The 17,938-nt window shown below is 40.0% G+C and overlaps 13 non-coding genes across 13 annotated transcripts; all 13 read left to right on the top strand.

Moving 5' to 3' along the window:
* The first annotated feature begins 10,508 nt into the window (after nucleotides 1-10,508).
* Nucleotides 10,509-10,582, top strand: trnai-aau (transfer RNA isoleucine (anticodon AAU)). Its single transcript has one exon. It is a non-coding gene; the product is annotated as a tRNA-Ile (tRNA).
* Nucleotides 10,583-11,125: 543 nt separating this feature from the next.
* Nucleotides 11,126-11,199, top strand: trnai-aau (transfer RNA isoleucine (anticodon AAU)). Its single transcript has one exon. It is a non-coding gene; the product is annotated as a tRNA-Ile (tRNA).
* Nucleotides 11,200-11,604: 405 nt separating this feature from the next.
* On the top strand, nucleotides 11,605-11,677 carry trnar-ucg (transfer RNA arginine (anticodon UCG)). The gene has a single exon. It is a non-coding gene; the product is annotated as a tRNA-Arg (tRNA).
* Nucleotides 11,678-12,211: 534 nt separating this feature from the next.
* On the top strand, nucleotides 12,212-12,285 carry trnai-aau (transfer RNA isoleucine (anticodon AAU)). Its single transcript has one exon. It is a non-coding gene; the product is annotated as a tRNA-Ile (tRNA).
* A 607-nt stretch (nucleotides 12,286-12,892) lies between these two features.
* trnai-aau (transfer RNA isoleucine (anticodon AAU)) lies at nucleotides 12,893-12,966 on the top strand. The gene has a single exon. It is a non-coding gene; the product is annotated as a tRNA-Ile (tRNA).
* A 407-nt stretch (nucleotides 12,967-13,373) lies between these two features.
* On the top strand, nucleotides 13,374-13,446 carry trnaq-uug (transfer RNA glutamine (anticodon UUG)). The gene has a single exon. It is a non-coding gene; the product is annotated as a tRNA-Gln (tRNA).
* Nucleotides 13,447-13,982: 536 nt separating this feature from the next.
* trnai-aau (transfer RNA isoleucine (anticodon AAU)) lies at nucleotides 13,983-14,056 on the top strand. Its single transcript has one exon. It is a non-coding gene; the product is annotated as a tRNA-Ile (tRNA).
* A 407-nt stretch (nucleotides 14,057-14,463) lies between these two features.
* trnar-ucg (transfer RNA arginine (anticodon UCG)) lies at nucleotides 14,464-14,536 on the top strand. The gene has a single exon. It is a non-coding gene; the product is annotated as a tRNA-Arg (tRNA).
* A 535-nt stretch (nucleotides 14,537-15,071) lies between these two features.
* On the top strand, nucleotides 15,072-15,145 carry trnai-aau (transfer RNA isoleucine (anticodon AAU)). Its single transcript has one exon. It is a non-coding gene; the product is annotated as a tRNA-Ile (tRNA).
* Nucleotides 15,146-15,821: 676 nt separating this feature from the next.
* trnai-aau (transfer RNA isoleucine (anticodon AAU)) lies at nucleotides 15,822-15,895 on the top strand. The gene has a single exon. It is a non-coding gene; the product is annotated as a tRNA-Ile (tRNA).
* A 608-nt stretch (nucleotides 15,896-16,503) lies between these two features.
* On the top strand, nucleotides 16,504-16,577 carry trnai-aau (transfer RNA isoleucine (anticodon AAU)). Its single transcript has one exon. It is a non-coding gene; the product is annotated as a tRNA-Ile (tRNA).
* A 408-nt stretch (nucleotides 16,578-16,985) lies between these two features.
* trnar-ucg (transfer RNA arginine (anticodon UCG)) lies at nucleotides 16,986-17,058 on the top strand. Its single transcript has one exon. It is a non-coding gene; the product is annotated as a tRNA-Arg (tRNA).
* A 535-nt stretch (nucleotides 17,059-17,593) lies between these two features.
* trnai-aau (transfer RNA isoleucine (anticodon AAU)) lies at nucleotides 17,594-17,667 on the top strand. The gene has a single exon. It is a non-coding gene; the product is annotated as a tRNA-Ile (tRNA).
* The last annotated feature ends 271 nt before the right edge of the window (nucleotides 17,668-17,938 follow it).

Here is a 17,938-nt window from a genome sequence, read left to right as displayed (position 1 = left end):
TTTAAGTCTGTTGGAAGTTTTCATGAACACAAAACACTATGTGCTAATTCACACATGGGCGCATCTTTTTACAAAGCAGTTATCATGGAACATGTCTATGCTGCTTTTTGGTTATTGAAACATTGTCTTTGGAGAAAAGAACGTGGCTGTGGGGAAGAAATGTAAAAAATGTCATTATTCATTGTGCAGAGCCACAACAAATCCACTTTTTCTTCAGCTGAAGCTTAATTACTGTTAATGACAACTAACTAGCCAATACAGTATATAGAATTACTGGACAATTGCGGGCCAAATGACCATTCTTTACCTCAACAAAACCCACAAAAGGAAGGCAGAGAATTCTATAATAAGTAGGGCTTGGTGATCAGAAGAGAGCCTCAAAATGGCCCAAAAACAAAATGCGTCCAGAGGGGAGGATTACATTTATCAGGACTGCGGAGCTGCCGTGCAGACAGAGACGGGATCAGAGAAGGATAACTCACAGAAAACAGGCTTAGTGAAAAGGGAAAGAAAAGCCGAGGCAATCTGAATAATAAAAGAGTCAATGTGTAAAATAGGACAAAAAAAAGTTTGTAATTATTCCGGTTGTATTTGGAACCAAGGAATTGCTAATTATGTCAACAATGATTCCGTAAAATTATTATCTGTAGAAAAGATTTGCCCATGCCTTTTACTTGGTGCAGAATTTTTAAATGAATTATTAGGCGATCACAGTAATTACTGTTTATATTGTTGTTAATGAGCCCAAAGGCAAGCGAGCTGCACTCATCCAAATTACACTCATGAGGCACGGAGCCAAGAAAAGGTCCAAACCAGAGTGCAGCATGTTGAACATTCACTGAGTCTTCCTCGTGAAGAGATAAACAAGAGCATACTAAATTACACTGTAACCTTCTTTTCCTTTTAACCATACATCTTTCCCATTAATTTAAGTATTTGATAATTTGATTATTATATTATTTATAATTAATAAAAATACAGCTTTTGAAATTTGTCTCAAATGTCGTTAGCCCAACACAGCGCTTCTGATTTGGTGTGGTTTATGCTAAAACAGAGACCTTAGATCACACTCACTGTCATTTTGCTAATTTTTCCATTTCATTTTTTCACTTTGTCAGGCATCTGTCTCAGCTTCTCCCCGTCTGTCAAATTGGTCTGGCATTTACTGTCCGCATCTGAATAGCACAGCATATAATGGAAAGGTCTTATTGTTAATATGATAATTCCATCATGTGCTGTAATCAGGTTTTCTGAGTGAGTGACGCACACAGATCCCTGCCTAAGAATGTCTGTCCCTTTTGTCAATTATCAGTGAAAATGTCAAACAGTACAGTGGTATTAGAGTGTGTAGTTTGCAACGAGGCCAAAGCACTTTTGCCCTACAGTGGCATTAAACAGTGTGGTGATAAATAAATGAAACTTCTCAATTCCTGCTTTTTTTCCTAACCATCTTTCTTTCTTTCTTTCTTTTTTTCTTTCTTTCTTTCTTTCTTTCTTTCTTTCTTCTTTCTTTCTTTCCCCAAATCTCCCTCTTATCAGCAATTTCTAAACAGAAAAAATACAATGTTACAACACTCTGATACATGGTAAGCAAGTAGTAAGGAACTGTATGAAAACTCTAAATCTTTCACTCAAAAGAAGAAGCAAAAACCTCTAGAGCATTAATAATATAATAGATTTTTGTTGGACCCTCCCTTGACCTCCTCCCTATATCTTAAATCAATGTAGCGATATAAGGCTCTTTTCACCACTAATGACTCAACAAGGTTAACACGAAGAATGTAAGATGGTGGATGGTAAATGGAATAAACACAAGTTACAAGCCACGCATGATGCTGAACTATTTTATACTATAGGCTAATTATATACCACACATTTACTTTTTCCCATATAAGGAAGAATCAAGTGAAAGTGAGAATGAGTGCTGGCAGAGATAACAATGGCAATAAATCATTAATATGTATTCATGCATATGAATGCATATTATAATATCCGTCTGCATTCTGTGATGGGGCAAAGGAACTCCTGTTGTCCTGCATATTTTCTGCATCCTTCTCTTTTTTATTTACTATTATATATTATATTTTACTTGTTAAATCTGGGGCGAGTACAAACTAGTACAAAATTAAGGACCCTTCCCTCTCCCTAAGCATTAAGTTTGTTTGACTTTGTTTTAATTTATTAGCATTACGCTCACAGTTGACATGAATAAAAATCACACATCATGGCAACAGAAAACTATACATATACATATACATATAATACAACCAAACAAACCAACATAATAAACCATTCCTCAGTTCAGTATTTACAGTCTAAATGATATAGGCAAGGTTGCTATTTTCAGTTTGTTCTACACTGGACCGAAGTAAGACTGTTTGTGTTCTGTAGCAGTCCTACACCCTTCCTTCCAGCAAAAATAATTAATCTCTTAATGCTATGGTCCATAAATTGTCATAAAGCAGCAAAAAGAAGTCACAACTTCCCAAAACCCATCATGTAAGACAAAGAAAAGCACCAAACCCTCTCAGTTGGTAGCTAATATTGTAGAGATACTGTCAGAAAATATACTGAATAAGAAGAATAAGTCACAATCAAAGAATTAAGTATTCATTTACAAATTGATGGACCAATTGATCCACCCCAGCCATGCAGATGGTGATGTTGGTGTGCGTGCGTGTGTGTGGGTTTGTGGGGGGTTTTTTTGTTGTGTGTGAAAGAGAGACACAGTGAGAAGTGAGAAACAAAACAAAAAGAGAGATAGAGAGAGAGCCAGAGAGCGAGAGAGAGAGAGAGAGAATATGTTGCAACAGTGTTTTTGGGGGGTCATTCAGAGTTGATGAAGTCTTCCTGCTTCCTGCTGTAAAAAACAGTGATCTTTCCGTTGCCTTGGTAACCACCATGTTACCCACTGCCTTACACACCACACGCACACACACACACACACACACCACACACACACACACACACACACACACGAAAAATGACACAATGTATCCGTAGATACTGCCGGCTGCTTTAAAGCTGAATGAGGTGTTGAACATGAGCACGAAAGCAACAATTGAAATGTTTGCATGAAAAAAAACAACCAGAGAATAAAAAATGATGAAAATCATACAGTAAACCTGTGACTGTTGCACAGCCAACAGTTGATGAGAAACAAAAGAACAGCCTGGATGTTAATGAGCTAATGAGCTACTTTGGTTGTGCTCTAGCAGAAGAATAGAAGGAAAATGAAGTCTATTTTTTTTTACCTACAATTAAAGCTAACACAACAAAACCATATTGGCATATAATAGTCAGATTACTGGCTCTTCAATTTCACGTCTTTGCAACTCAGGTATGAAAGAAAACTCCCACCTTACCTGTGCTAGTCACCACTTTCATTCATGTGTGCTCAACTCATGATCAAAACAATTTTTCCAACAGCACATGAAGGCAGCCAAGGATTAATCAAGACCAGGGAAATACATGTGTGTGTGAGCAGATGCTTCAATTGTTCAGACCGAAGTTTCATTGTGGAACAGGGACATTGTTTTTTCCTCATTTGTCACATTTTGTTTTCCGTACAGAATTCTCAACATGTGCTGCGAGGGTTTGTTTATCGCAAATAATCACACGAAGCAAAGGCAAATGATACATGTGTGAGCTGTTTCAGTTGGCTGTCTGAGAAGAAGGTGTAAGTAGAGCTGATCCCAGCCTGTGTGTTTTCGGGCTGAGCGCCGGGCAGCTGCCGAACTCCAGAGATGGGAAAAGTACTCACTTTCCGTACTTAAGTAGAAGTACAGATACTTGTGTTAAAAAATACTTTGGTAAAAGTCAAAGTACTGATTAAACTTCTTTACTCAAGTAAAAGTAACAAAGTACAGGCTTGGAAATGTACTTAAAGTATAAAAGTAAAAGTAGCCTTAGAATGACAACAATATTTTTTGCAAAGCTACCTGGAGCACACAAATGTTACTAGAGAGACGCTGAGGAACTTCAGTGGACATGGAGGACATGTCTTTATATGGCAATGGCTACATTTTAAATGGATGTCTGCCAACAGGCCTAAAACATAACATATATGATTATTATTATGACAGACACTGGGACTCCAGGTTAATAAGATTCTGACTCATTAGCAAGATATGAATTCAGTTGTTATCTGTAAGAATTCACAGATCCAGTTTCTATTTTAATCTTCCCCTAACATGTAAATGAATCTACATGTATGTGCGTGTGCTCAAATATGGCTTCTGGAAAGAAAATAAAGGATTAAATATGAATAAACAAACTGACATTAATGAGGAAGTTCCCCAGCACATTGGCCAGGAGTCTTTCTTGATGCCTACTGTTACATCTCTTTCAGATAAGGTCGAGGATGATGGGAATGTATTGCTGCTTGTCTGCCCTTTTTCTTCATTTCAATCATGTTGCCATCCATACTACTATGTGCTAACGTTAGCGCCATCAAGTCTCAATGATTTGCTGTGAATGAATGCTGAATCTGTTGAGTTGTCTTAGTCGTGCGTCAAATGCAACGTACAGTAGATATATTCCCATCCATTTAGATTGAATATGGTATTGATGACATAAACAATAATAACAAAAACTCCAGTGAAATGATGTGAAAGTTGAGGACTAGATTTGGACTGGAAAGCTGATTCTGGTGTCCAACTTGGCCCCAGGTGTATCTGTTAAAACAGACGGAGACAACTTCTCTCTAGCTAAGGTTCTATCCACTTGTCAATTGAATTACAGAATCTGAAGTTTGGTAAAAAAAAAAAAAAAAAAAGTCATGCGAATAGAGCTGGTGAAAGTGTTGATGCTTCATGAAGACCAACGTGTAACCCAGCTAACATGTGAAGACCACACCAAAACCACGAGCTAACAGGTGAAGAGCACACCAGAACCACTAGCTAACTTACTTTAAATGTGCAAGAACGAGAGACCAGTAACAGGCTTAAGTGAACTGACAACATGAGTTATACAACTTACAGTTCTCAAAGACTCCACACACAATCTCAGCTGGTTATCCTCCGGACAGCTTGTCTCTTTTCTTTTCTCTCACTTTTTTCTCCGTGTCGCGCGCGCACCCGCTCGCGGTGTGTGGCGCGTGTCCGCGCTATTCTCCGATAAGACGACCACTTGTACAAAACTAAAGTAACGAGCCAATTTTGTAAAATGTAAGGAGTAGAAAGTACCGATATTTGTGTTAAAATGTAAGGAGTAGAAGTAAAAAGTCGCCACAAAATAAGTAGTAAAGTAAAGTAAAAATATCAGAAAAATCTACTTGAGTACAGTAACGAAGTATTTGTACTCCGTTACTTCCATCTCTGCCGAACTCACATGAGAAACAACACCAATCAGCAGCTCTGATGAGACACTGCCTCAAACTGTTCTGACTGGGACCAGATGGAGTACAGAATCTTAATTTAAAGGGTCACACATTAACACACACACACACACACACAGATATACAGTATACACATACAGTTATTCTCAAACACGTATAAGCATAAGCGCTTACCTGCAACTATACACCTATATGCATACCCAGACTGAATACATTTTCTTGTACACACCTGAAACATAAAGAAAAAGAACGTGTGTTTAGTGGGTCTTTGTGCGTTGAAAGAGCTGCTACTCTCTCTCATTTTCGTTGTTTCCCCACCGCTTTGTGTGTATTGCAGGAGGCAACATGCTGACAACAAGCCAGCACAATTACAACATGTTGCTGTCCTAACCTGGAGCAGGAGTTCTAAAAAATTACTGGAAATACTGCATGTCTGCCAAAATAACATTATTTTAACAGTAATAATATAAATATATACAGATGTACTCAAAATAAACCAAGACAATACAAACAGGAAATGCAGAAGCTTGCAAATCTCATATTGAATTAATAAAAAGATAAAAATTGTAGAAGGAAAATGTATTTGCTGAATGCAGAGGTGCCATTCTACAAATTAACAACACATGTGCAATTATTTTCATATTGCATATTACTATGAACTCCCTTACATTCACTCTCTCTCTTTCTCTCTCTTTCAGACATTTATCTAAATAGATGCTCTCTAATTAACGTGTCTTGAGGCTTTATTGTTCTTTGAGGGTGATATTTTCCTGTGATGAAAGCCAGAGAAGGTCAATTTTAACAGAGACACATGGGAGAAAACAGAATGAGCACAGACTGTTTGTGTGTGTCTGTGTTTACCTGTGTGCATATTCAATGCACTACAGTGAGACTAAATTAGAATTATGAGGATTTGGACTTTGAAGAGGATGACGATAAGAATTTGAAGAGGAATTGACGGATCATGATGAGGATCACTGTTGTTCCGTTCAGCAGAGGTATTTTACTCAAGTAAAAGTGTAAAACTAAAAGTAATGTTAGCTAAGATGATTTGAGTGTGCCAGCGGTGCTTTCCAGTCTTTTGAAGCAAGGCCAAAAACATTTGCAGTCCCTACAAACCATACACAGGCAGGTAGTGTTAGAAAAACTAACAACGTGTTCTTTGATTTGTTGAGGACAAAGAGTTCCAATGGAGAATTAAGAAAAGGTTTAATGAAACAGCATGACGAAGATGATAAGACAAAGACAATAAAACACAAAACATAACACTGCAGCTGACAGTGGACTGTATCCATGCTTCTCCATGATGGAGTCACATGAAATCAGTCCTGAAATCATCTACACGTCCCAAATTTATCCCAAAGAAGTTGAGGGTGGTTCCTCAAATTAAATCTTTCCCTATTGGTCAGGTGTTTTCTCAAGATCAAGTCCCATCTCTGAATTGTCAAGTTTACTCCATGCCACAGGTAAAGGTCTTTTATCATGGTAGTGCCAATTCTATTCAAGTTTACTGGGATATGCATATCCTTTATTCTTAGTCAAGTCTAACCCAGCAGGGGCGGCTCCTAAAAGGCAGGAACAACAATTACCTTTCCAGTGGGGACAATGAGTCTCCTCTGGTATGCAAATTGACAGTCAAGACTTAATCATTCTTTAGAAACTTGAAATGGTGTGGGCCAGCCAAATGCTGATTAAATCTGGTGTGGGGAAGCTGCAGGGTCAACTGATTTACAGAGATGGGAAGTAACAAAGTACAAATACTTTTTCAGTTATTTTAACTTTACTATTTATTTTTTTGGCGACTTTTTACTTTTACTCCATTACATTTTAACACGAATACCAGTACTTTCTACTCCTTACATTTTACAAAATTGGCTCGTTACTTTAGTTTTGTACAAAAAGATCGACTATCAGGAGCACACGGAGAAGAAAGTGAGAGAAAAGAAAAGAAACTAGCTGTCCGGAGGATAATCAGTTGAGATTGTGTGTGCGTCTTTGAGAACTGTAAGTCATATACAGTCCCTGACAAAAGTCTTGTCGCTTATCTATTTTGTAGAAACACCTGCTATTAACCTGACTTTTAATTAATCAATTGGTGTAAGAAATAGCTCATATGAAAAGCTAAAACCCTCCCAAATGATGTTCAATGCACTAAAATAAATTAGTTTCACTGAAACAAGATTTATCATTTAAACAAGACAGAAAGGTCAAATTTTGGCAAGACAAAAGTTTTGTCGCCTGTACAGAGATTGAACAAATTTACTGCAAATACTAAAATAGGTCAGCAAATTAAATAGCGGTGCTGTGAGATCCAAATTTAATATCTTGTATGACTTCCATGAGCTTGAAGGACTACAATACAATGTATTGATGAAGTCATCAGGAATAGCTAGGAAAGCAGTCTTGCATGCCTCCCAGAGTTCATCAATATTCTTTGGTTTGGTCTTCCATGCTTCCTCTTTCATCCTACCCCACATATGCTCAATGATGTTCATGTCTGGTGACTGGGCCGGCCAATCCTGGAGCATCTTGATCTTCTTCGCCTTGAGGAACTTTGAAGTGGAGATGGAAGTATGCGATGGAGCACCATCCTGCTGCAGAATTTGGCCTCTTTTATGGTTGGGAATATAAGAGGTAGCTAAGATTTCTTGGTATTTGAGACTATTGATGTTGCCTTCCACCCTGCAGATCTCTCGCACACCCCATACTGGATGTTACCCCAGACCATGATTTTTCCGTCACCAAACTTCACTGTTTTCTGGGTGAATCTTGGATTCATGCGGGCTCCAGTAGGTCTCCTGCAATATTTGCGGCAACTGTGGTGTAATTCAACAGAAGATTCATCTGAAAAATCCACTTTCTTCCACTTCTCCAGCGTCCATCCTTTTAGCAGGCTGTGGCCCTTGGCAAATGCCACACGGTTTTTAATTGTCTTTTGTTTAGTGCTGGCTTCATGGCACTGATTCAAACATGGAGGCCATTTCAAGACAGAATCCGACAAATTGTTCAGTTTGTCAGGGACTTCTGGTGACCAGGTCTGGTGGAGCTCTGCTGCAGTGGAAAATGGGCTGGCCTTGGATTTTCGAGCCAACAAACGGTCCTCTCGAGCAGTTGTCTTGCGGGGTCTGCCTGACCTGGGCTTGTCAAAAACGTCTCCAGTGTCTTCAAATGTTTTTTTCATCCTCTGTACTTGACACTGAGACACATTGAAGGTGTCTGCCACATCAGCAGTGGATCTGGTCTTCAGCCTCTTGATAATCAAAACTTTAGTCTCAGGGTGAATCTTAGGCATGTTTGCAGAGGTCTAGTTGCAGTTGATTTGAAGGTCTAGTGTACTGGGGTTGTTTTTATACACACCTGAGACCTAATTGATCCATTATTAGTCACAGGTGAAGCTCATATGACAAGGCGACATCACTTATGTCTTTGCAAAAATTGACTCACTGGGCTTTACCAAGCTGTGAATATTAGAATACTTTTTGACAGTTTCTTTTTGCACTGAAACATTATTACAAAAGCTGTTGGGATTAAAATGAGTCATTTCTTGTAAATAAATCTTGATTCGAAATATATTTCAGCGGCACTTCTGGTCAATTTGTACACAAGCGACAAGACTTTTGTCAGGGACTGTAACTTATGCTGTCACTTCATTTAAGCCTGTTGTTGTGTTGGTCTGTAGTTATTGCAAATTTAAAAGTTAGCTTGTTTGTGTGCTTCTCCTGTTAGCTAGGTTACCCCTGGCTGTTGATGCAATATAATGGCGATTGTTAAACGTCCTTTCTCATTAAGATAATACAATTAATAGTAGATTTATTGTTATTATTTACTAGCATATATGTTTCCTGTTCATTGTGTATGGTAGCCTTTACAATGTTATTTATTTCTTTTTACAAACAGCCATAGCAGATTGTTATAAAGCATCAACAGAGAGAAGTTGTCTCCCTCTGTGTTTAACAGACACACCTGGGCAGAAGTTGGAAACCAGAATCAGCTTTAAATACAGTCCTAATCAAGTCCTCTCTGAGGTTAAAATAATTTCACTGAAATTAGTTATTATTTATGTGTCATCTATACACACATTAAATCTAATTGGATGGGAATATACACAGACTTCTCACAATATCACACTTGAATTCATATCTTGCTACTTGGTCAGAATCTTTTAACTGGGAGTCCCAATCTCTGTCACAATAAATAAGCTTTATGTTTTAGGCCTATTGGAAGACAGACATTTAAAATTTAACCAATGTATATAAAGAATAAAGAATAAAGAGCATTTTCTCCATGTCCAATGTAGTTTCTCAGCGTGCTCTCTAGCAACATGTGTCTGCTCCAGGTGGCATAGTCATTTGCAAGGCTACTTTTACTTTTAAGTACTTTAAGGAAATTTCCAAGCCTCTTATTTGTTACTTTTACTTGAGTGGGGAAGTTAAATCAGTGCTTTTACTTTTGCCAGAGTATATTTTAACAGAATTATCTGAACTTCTACTTGAGCACGGGAAATAAGTATTTTTGCCATCTCTGCTGATTTGTAACAAGACCAAAAGTTCATTGTTTTAAAAATATTAACATTATTTTTTTTTTTTAAACCCAACCGTAGCCCATCCAGAACTGGCCCAATTTTGCACAATCTGGCCTTGTTTGTTTCTGGACATTTTTCTTTTTTAAATAGTTTAAAAACGCAGGAGAGTTAGCTCAGATGGTTTGAGTGTGGTGCTAATAATACTAAGCACCGGCGGACACTTTAAGGGTACTAAAATCGCCAAACCCTGCGCCTAACAAACCATACACAGCCAGGTAGCCCATCCAGAACTGGCCCAATTTTGCTTGATTTTGCCTTGTTTTTTTCTGGACAGGCCGGTTAGCTCAGATGGTTTGAGTGGGGTGCTAAAAATGCAAAGCACCTGCAGACACTTAAGGGGTACTAAAATTGCCGAACCCTACGCCCAAGATCATCTATATCCACCTTTTGTTTGCACAAATAGGCCATTAACACATCGTAAGTCTAAATCTCTATAGCTCTGCTTCCCATGTCATTTTAGCAAGTACAGAAACGTATGCATCCCTACAAACATTACACAGCCAGGTAGCCATCCAGAACTGGCCCAATTTTGCCCGATTTCGCCTTATTTGTTTCTGGACATTTGCTTTTTTAAACAGGTCAAAAACAGGCCAGTGAGCCCAGATGGTCAGAGCGTGGTGCTAATAACGCCAAGGTCATGGGTTCAATCCCCATACTGGCCATCCATGTTTATTTAGCATTTTGTATGCACTTGCAGTGTACACGTCACATTACCCTGCAAAGTCAGAGATGGTTGCCTGTTTAGCGAGTGCAAATCTGACTCTATAGGTCTGCTTTCTGTGTCATTTTTGGCAAGGCCAAAACATATGCATCCCTACAAACCCTACACAGCCAGGTAGCCCATCCAGAACTGGCCCAATTTTGCTTGATTTGCCTTGTTTTTTTTCTGGACAGGCTGGTTAGCTCAGATGGTTTGAGTTGGGTGCTAAAAATGCAAGCACCTGCAGACACTTAAGGGGTACTAAAATTGCCGAACCCTACGCCCAAGATCATTTATATCCACTTTTGTTTGCACAAATAGGCCATTAACGCAACGTAAGTCTCAATGTCTATAGCTCGGCTTTCCATGTCATTTTTAGCAAGGAAAGACACATATGTATCCCTACAAACCATACACAACCAGGTAGCATACAGAGCTGGCCTGATTTTGCCCGATTTCACCTTGTTTTTTCTGGACATTATTCTTTTTAAAAGAGGTAAAGGCAGGCCGGTTAGCTCAGATGGTCAGAGCGTGGTGCTAATAACGCCAAGGTCATGGGATCAATCCCCATACTGGCCAGCCATGCTCAATAAGCATTGTGCGTGCACTTGCAGTGCACATGTCACATTAGCCTGCAAAGTCAGAGATAGTTGTAAGGATGTGTGCTTAGCAATTGAAACATTCGTCATGTTACTGTCCATGTAAATAACTATGTGGAAGCATGTTCTATCTTGATTTGGACTCTAAAGGTCTGCTTTCCATGTCATATTTGGCAAGGCCAAAATTATATGCAGTCCCTAGAAACCATACACAGCCACGTAGCCCATCCAGAACTTGACCAATTTTGCTCCTGATGGCCTTGGTTATTTCTGGACATTTGTCTTTTTTAAATGGTTAAAATCAGGCCCGTTAGCTCAGTTGTTTTGAATGTGGTGCTAAAAATGCCAAGCACCGAAACACACTTTAGAAATGATACTATAGCACAACCATGTGGCCTAATGGACAAGGCGTCTGACTTCGGATCAGAAGATTGATGGTTCAAGTCCCTTCGTGGTTAAAGGTTCCTAATGAACTTAAAGAACAAAAGCAAATTGTCTTTCATCTTGTTTTGGACTCAAGAACTCTGCTTTCCCTGTATTTTTAGCAAGGCCAAAAACATGTGCATCCCTACAAACCATACACAGCCAGGTAGCCCATCCAGAACTGGCCCAATTTTGCTGGATTTCGCCTTGTTTTTTTTCTGGACAATTTTCTCCTTTACACAGGTGAAAAGCAGGCCGGTTAGCTCAGATGGTTTGAGTGGGGTGCTAAAAATGCTAAGCACCTGCAGAAACTTTAGGGGTACTAAAATTGCCATACCCTACGCCCAAGATCATCTATATCCACCTTTTGTTGCACAAATAGTCCATTAACACATCGTAAGTCTAAATCTCTATAGCTCTGCTTCCCATGTCATTTTTAGCAAGTACAGAAACATATGCATCCCTACAAACATTACACAGCCAGGTAGCCTATCCAGAAGTGGCCCAATTTTGCTCGATTTCGCCTTATTTGTTTCTGGACATTTGCTTTTTTAAACAGGTAAAAAACAGGCCGGTTAGCTCAGATGGTCAGAGTGTGGTGCTAATAACGCCAAGGTCATGGGTTCAATCCCCATACTGGCCAGTCATGTTTATTTAGCATTTTGTATGCACTTGCAGTGTACACGTCACATTACCCTGCAAAGTCAGAGATGGTTGCCTGTTTAGCGAGTGCAAATCTGACTCACACTCTGGTCCAACTTAAAAAACAAAGTGGAAGCATGTTTATCCTGATTTGGACTCTATAGGTCTGCTTTCTGTGTCATTTTTGGCAAGGCCAAAAACATATGCATCCCTACAAACCCTACACAGCCAGGTAGCCCATCCAGAACTGGCCCAATTTTGCTTGATTTTGCCTTGTTTTTTTTCTGGACAGGCTGGTTAGCTCAGATGGTTTGAGTGGGTGCTAAAAATGCAAAGCACCTACAGACACTTAAGGGGTACTAAAATTGCCGAACCCTACGCCCAAGATCATTTATATCCACCTTTTGTTTGCACAAATAGGCCATTAACGCAACGTAAGTCTCAATGTCTATAGCTCGGCTTTCCATGTCATTTTTAGCAAGGAAAGACACATATGTATCCCTACAAACCATACACAACCAGGTAGGCATACAGAACTGGCCTGATTTTGCCCGATTTCACCTTGTTTTTTTTCTGGACATTATTCTTTTTAAAAGAGGTAAAAGGCAGGCCGGTTAACTCAGATGGTCAGAACGTGGTGCTAATAACGCCAAGGTCATGGGTTCAATCCCCATACTGGCCAGCCATGCTCAATAAGCGTTGTGCGTGCACTTGCAGTGCACATGTCACATTAGCCTGCAAAGTCAGAGATAGTTGTAAGCATGTGTGCTTAGCAATTGAAACATTCGTCTTGTTACTGTTCAATGTAAATAACTATGTGGAAGCATGTTCTATCTTGATTTGGACTCTAAAGGTCTGCTTTCCATGTCATATTTGGCAAGGCCAAAATTATATGCAGTCCCTAGAAACCATACACAGCCACGTAGCCCATCCAGAACTGGACCAATTTTGCTCCTGCTGGCCTTGGTTATTTCTGGACATTTGTCTTTTTTAAACGGTTAAAAAGCAGGCCCGTTAGCTCAGTTGTTTTGAATGTGGTGCTAAAAATGCCAAGCACCGAAACACACTTTAGAAATGATACTATAGCACAACCATGTGGCCTAATGGACAAGGCGTCTGACTTTGGATCAGAAGATTAAGGGTTCAAGTCCCTTTGTGGTTAAAAGTTCCTAATGACTTAAAGAAGAAAAGCAAATTGTCTCTCATCTTGTTTTGGACTCAAGAACTCTGCTTTCCCTGTAATTTTTAGCAAGGCCAAAAACATGTGCATCCCTACAAACCATACACAGCCAGGTATCACATCCAGAACTGGCCCAATTTTGCTGGATTTCGCCTTGTTTTTTTTCTGGACAATTTTCTCCTTTACACAGGTGAAAAGCAGGCCGGTCAGCTCAGATGGTTTGAGTGGGGTGCTAAAAATGCTAAGCACCTGCAGAAACTTTAGGGGTACTAAAATTGCCATACCCTACGCCCAAGATCATCTATATCCACCTTTTGTTTGCACAAATAGGCCATTAACACATCGTAAGTCTCAATGTCTATAGCTCGGCTTTCCATGTCATTTTTAGCAAGGAAAGACACATATGTATCCCTACAAACCATACACAACCAGGTAGCCATACAGAACTGGCCTGATTTTGACCGATTTCACCTTGGTTTTTTTTTTGACATTATTCTTTTTAAAATAGGTAAAAGGCAGGCCGGTTAGCTCAGATGGTCAGAGCGTGGTGCTAATAATGCCAAGGTCATGGGGTCAATCCCCATACTGGCCAGCCATGCTCAATAAGCATTGTGAGTGCACTTGCAGTTTACATGTCACATTAGCCTGCAAAGTCAGAGATAGTTGTAAGGATGTGTGCTTAGCAAGTGAAAGATTCGTCATGTTACTGTCCAATGTAAATAACTATGTGGAAGCATGTTCTATCTTGATTTGGACTCTAAAGGTCTGCTTTCCATGTCATATTTGGCAAGGCCAAAATTATATGCAGTCCCTAGAAACCATACACAGCCACGTAGCCCATCCAGAACTGGACCAATTTTGCTCCTGCTGGCCTTGGTTATTTCTGGACATTTGTCTTTTTTAAACGGTTAAAAAGCAGGCCCGTTAGCTCAGTTGTTTTGAATGTGGTGCTAAAAATGCCAAGCACCGGCACACACTTTAGAAATGATACTATAGCACAACCATGTGGCCTAATGGACAAGGCGTCTGACTTCGGATCAGGAGATTGAGGGTTCAAGTCCCTTCGTGGTTAAAAGTTCCTAATGACTTAAAGAACAAAAGCAAATTGTCTTTCATCTTGTTTTGGACTCAAGAACTCTGCTTTCCCTGTAATTTTTAGCAAGGCCAAAAACATGTGCATCCCTACAAACCATACACAGCCAGGTAGCCCATCCAGAACTGGCCCAATTTTGCTGGATTTCGCCTTGTTTTTTTTCTGGACAATTTTCTCCTTTACACAGGTGAAAAGCAGGCCGGTTAGCTCAGATGGTTTGAGTGGGGTGCTAAAAATGCTAAGCACCTGCAGAAACTTTAGGGGTACTAAAATTGCCATACCCTACGCCCAAGATCATCTATATCCACCTTTTGTTTGCACAAATAGGCCATTAACACATCGTAAGTCTCAATGTCTATAGCTCGGCTTTCCATGTCATTTTTAGCAAGGAAAGACACATATGTATCCCTACAAACCATACACAACCAGGTAGCCATACAGAACTGGCCTGATTTTGCCCGATTTCACCTTGTTTTTTTTTGGACATTATTCTTTTTAAAAGAGGTAAAAGGCAGGCCGGTTAGCTCAGATGGTCAGAGCGTGGTGCTAATAACGCCAAGGTCATGGGTTCAATCCCCATACTGGCCAGCCATGCTCAATAAGCATTGTGAGTGCACTTGCAGTGCACATGTCACATTAGCCTGCAAAGTCAGAGATAGTTGTAAGGATGTGTGCTTAGCAAGTGAAACATTCGTCATGTTACTGTCCAATGTAAATAACTATGTGGAAGCATGTTCTATCTTGATTTGGACTCTAAAGGTCTGCTTTCCATGTCATATTTGGCAAGGCCAAAATTATATGCAGTCCCTAGAAACCATACACAGCCACGTAGCCCATCCAGAACTGGACCAATTTTGCTCCTGCTGGCCTTGGTTATTTCTGGACATTTGTCTTTTTTAAATGGTTAAAAAGCAGGCCCGTTAGCTCAGTTGTTTGAATGTGGTGCTAAAAATGCCAAGCACCGGCACACACTTTAGAAATGATACTATAGCACAACCATGTCTGACTTCGGATCAGAAGATTGATGGTTCAAGTCCCTTCGTGGTATATATATCCACCTTTTGTTTGCACAAATAGTCCATTAACACATCGTAAGTCTAAATCTCTATAGCTCTGCTTCCCATGTCATTTTTAGCAAGTACAGAAACATATGCATCCCTACAAACATTACACAGCCAGGTAGCCTATCCAGAAGTGGCCCAATTTTGCTCGATTTCGCCTTATTTGTTTCTGGACATTTGCTTTTTTAAACAGGTAAAAAACAGGCCGGTTAGCTCAGATGGTCAGAGCGTGGTGCTAATAACGCCAAGGTCATGGGTTCAATCCCCATACTGGCCAGTCATGTTTATTTAGCATTTTGTATGCACTTGCAGTGTACACGTCACATTACCCTGCAAAGTCAGAGATGGTTGCCTGTTTAGCGAGTGCAAATCTGACTCACACTCTGGTCCAACTTAAAAAACAAAGTGGAAGCATGTTTTATCCTGATTTGGACTCTATAGGTCTGCTTTCTGTGTCATTTTTGGCAAGGCCAAAAACATATGCATCCCTACAAACCCTACACAGCCAGGTAGCCCATCCAGAACTGGCCCAATTTGCTTGATTTTGCCTTGTTTTTTTTCTGGACAGGCTGGTTAGCTCAGATGGTTTGAGTTGGGTGCTAAAAATGCAAAGCACCTGCAGACACTTAAGGGGTACTAAAATTGCCGAACCCTACGCCCAAGATCATTTATATCCACCTTTTGTTTGCACAAATAGGCCATTAACGCAACGTAAGTCTCAATGTCTATAGCTCGGCTTTCCATGTCATTTTTAGCAAGGAAAGACACATATGTATCCCTACAAACCATACACAACCAGGTAGCCATACAGAACTGGCCTGATTTTGCCCGATTTCACCTTGTTTTTTTTCTGGACATTATTCTTTTTAAAAGAGGTAAAAGGCAGGCCGGTTAGCTCAGATGGTCAGAGCGTGGTGCTAATAACGCCAAGGTCATGGGTTCAATCCCCATACTGGCCAGCCATGCTCAATAAGCGTTGTGCGTGCACTTGCAGTGCACATGTCACATTAGCCTGCAAAGTCAGAGATAGTTGTAAGCATGTGTGCTTAGCAATTGAAACATTCGTCATGTTACTGTCCAATGTAAATAACTATGTGGAAGCATGTTCTATCTTGATTTGGACTCTAAAGGTCTGCTTTCCATGTCATATTTGGCAAGGCCAAAATTATATGCAGTCCCTAGAAACCATACACAGCCACGTAGCCCATCCAGAACTGGACCAATTTTGCTCCTGCTGGCCTTGGTTATTTCTGGACATTTGTCTTTTTTAAACGGTTAAAAAGCAGGCCCGTTAGCTCAGTTGTTTTGAATGTGGTGCTAAAAATGCCAAGCACCGAAACACACTTTAGAGAAAGATACTATAGCACAACCATGTGGCCTAATGGACAAGGCGTCTAACTTCGGATCAGAAGATTAAGGGTTCAAGTCCCTTCGTGGTTAAAAGTTCATAATGACTTAAAGAACAAAAGCAAATTGTCTCTCATCTTGTTTTGGACTCAAGAACTCTGCTTTCCCTGTAATTTTTAGCAAGGCCAAAAACATGTGCATCCCTACAAACCATACACAGCCAGGTATCACATCCAGAACTGGCCCAATTTTGCTGGATTTCGCCTTGTTTTTTTCTGGACAATTTTCTCTTTTACACAGGTGAAAAGCAGGCCGGTCAGCTCAGATGGTTTGAGTGGGGTGCTAAAAATGCTAAGCACCTGCAGAAACTTTAGGGGTACTAAAATTGCCATACCCTACGCCCAAGATCATCTATATCCACCTTTTGTTTGCCCAAATAGGCCATTAACACATCGTAAGTCTCAATGTCTATAGCTCGGCTTTCCATGTCATTTTTAGCAAGGAAAGACACATATGTATCCCTACAAACCATACACAACCAGGTAGCCATACAGAACTGGCCTGATTTTGCCCGATTTCACCTTGTTTTTTTTTTGGACATTATTCTTTTTAAAAGAGGTAAAAGGCAGGCCGGTTAGCTCAGATGGTCAGAGCGTGGTGCTAATAACGCCAAGGTCATGGGTTCAATCCCCATACTGGCCAGCCATGCTCAATAAGCGTTGTGCGTGCACATGTCACATTAGCCTGCAAAGTCAGAGATAGTTGTAAGCATGTGTGCTTAGCAATTGAAACATTCGTCATGTTACTGTTCAATGTAAATAACTATGTGGAAGCATGTTCTATCTTGATTTGGACTCTAAAGGTCTGCTTTCCATGTCATATTTGGCAAGGCCAAAATTATATGCAGTCCCTAGAAACCATACACAGCCACGTAGCCCATCCAGAACTGGACCAATTTTGCTCCTGCTGGCCT

The sequence above is a fragment of the Etheostoma spectabile genome, unplaced genomic scaffold, assembly GCF_008692095.1.
Source record: "Etheostoma spectabile isolate EspeVRDwgs_2016 unplaced genomic scaffold, UIUC_Espe_1.0 scaffold00019190, whole genome shotgun sequence".
NCBI classification, from domain to species: domain Eukaryota; kingdom Metazoa; phylum Chordata; class Actinopteri; order Perciformes; family Percidae; genus Etheostoma; species Etheostoma spectabile.
The sequence above is the reverse complement of the archived record's forward strand: the minus strand, read 5'-3'. Positions and strand labels throughout refer to the sequence as shown.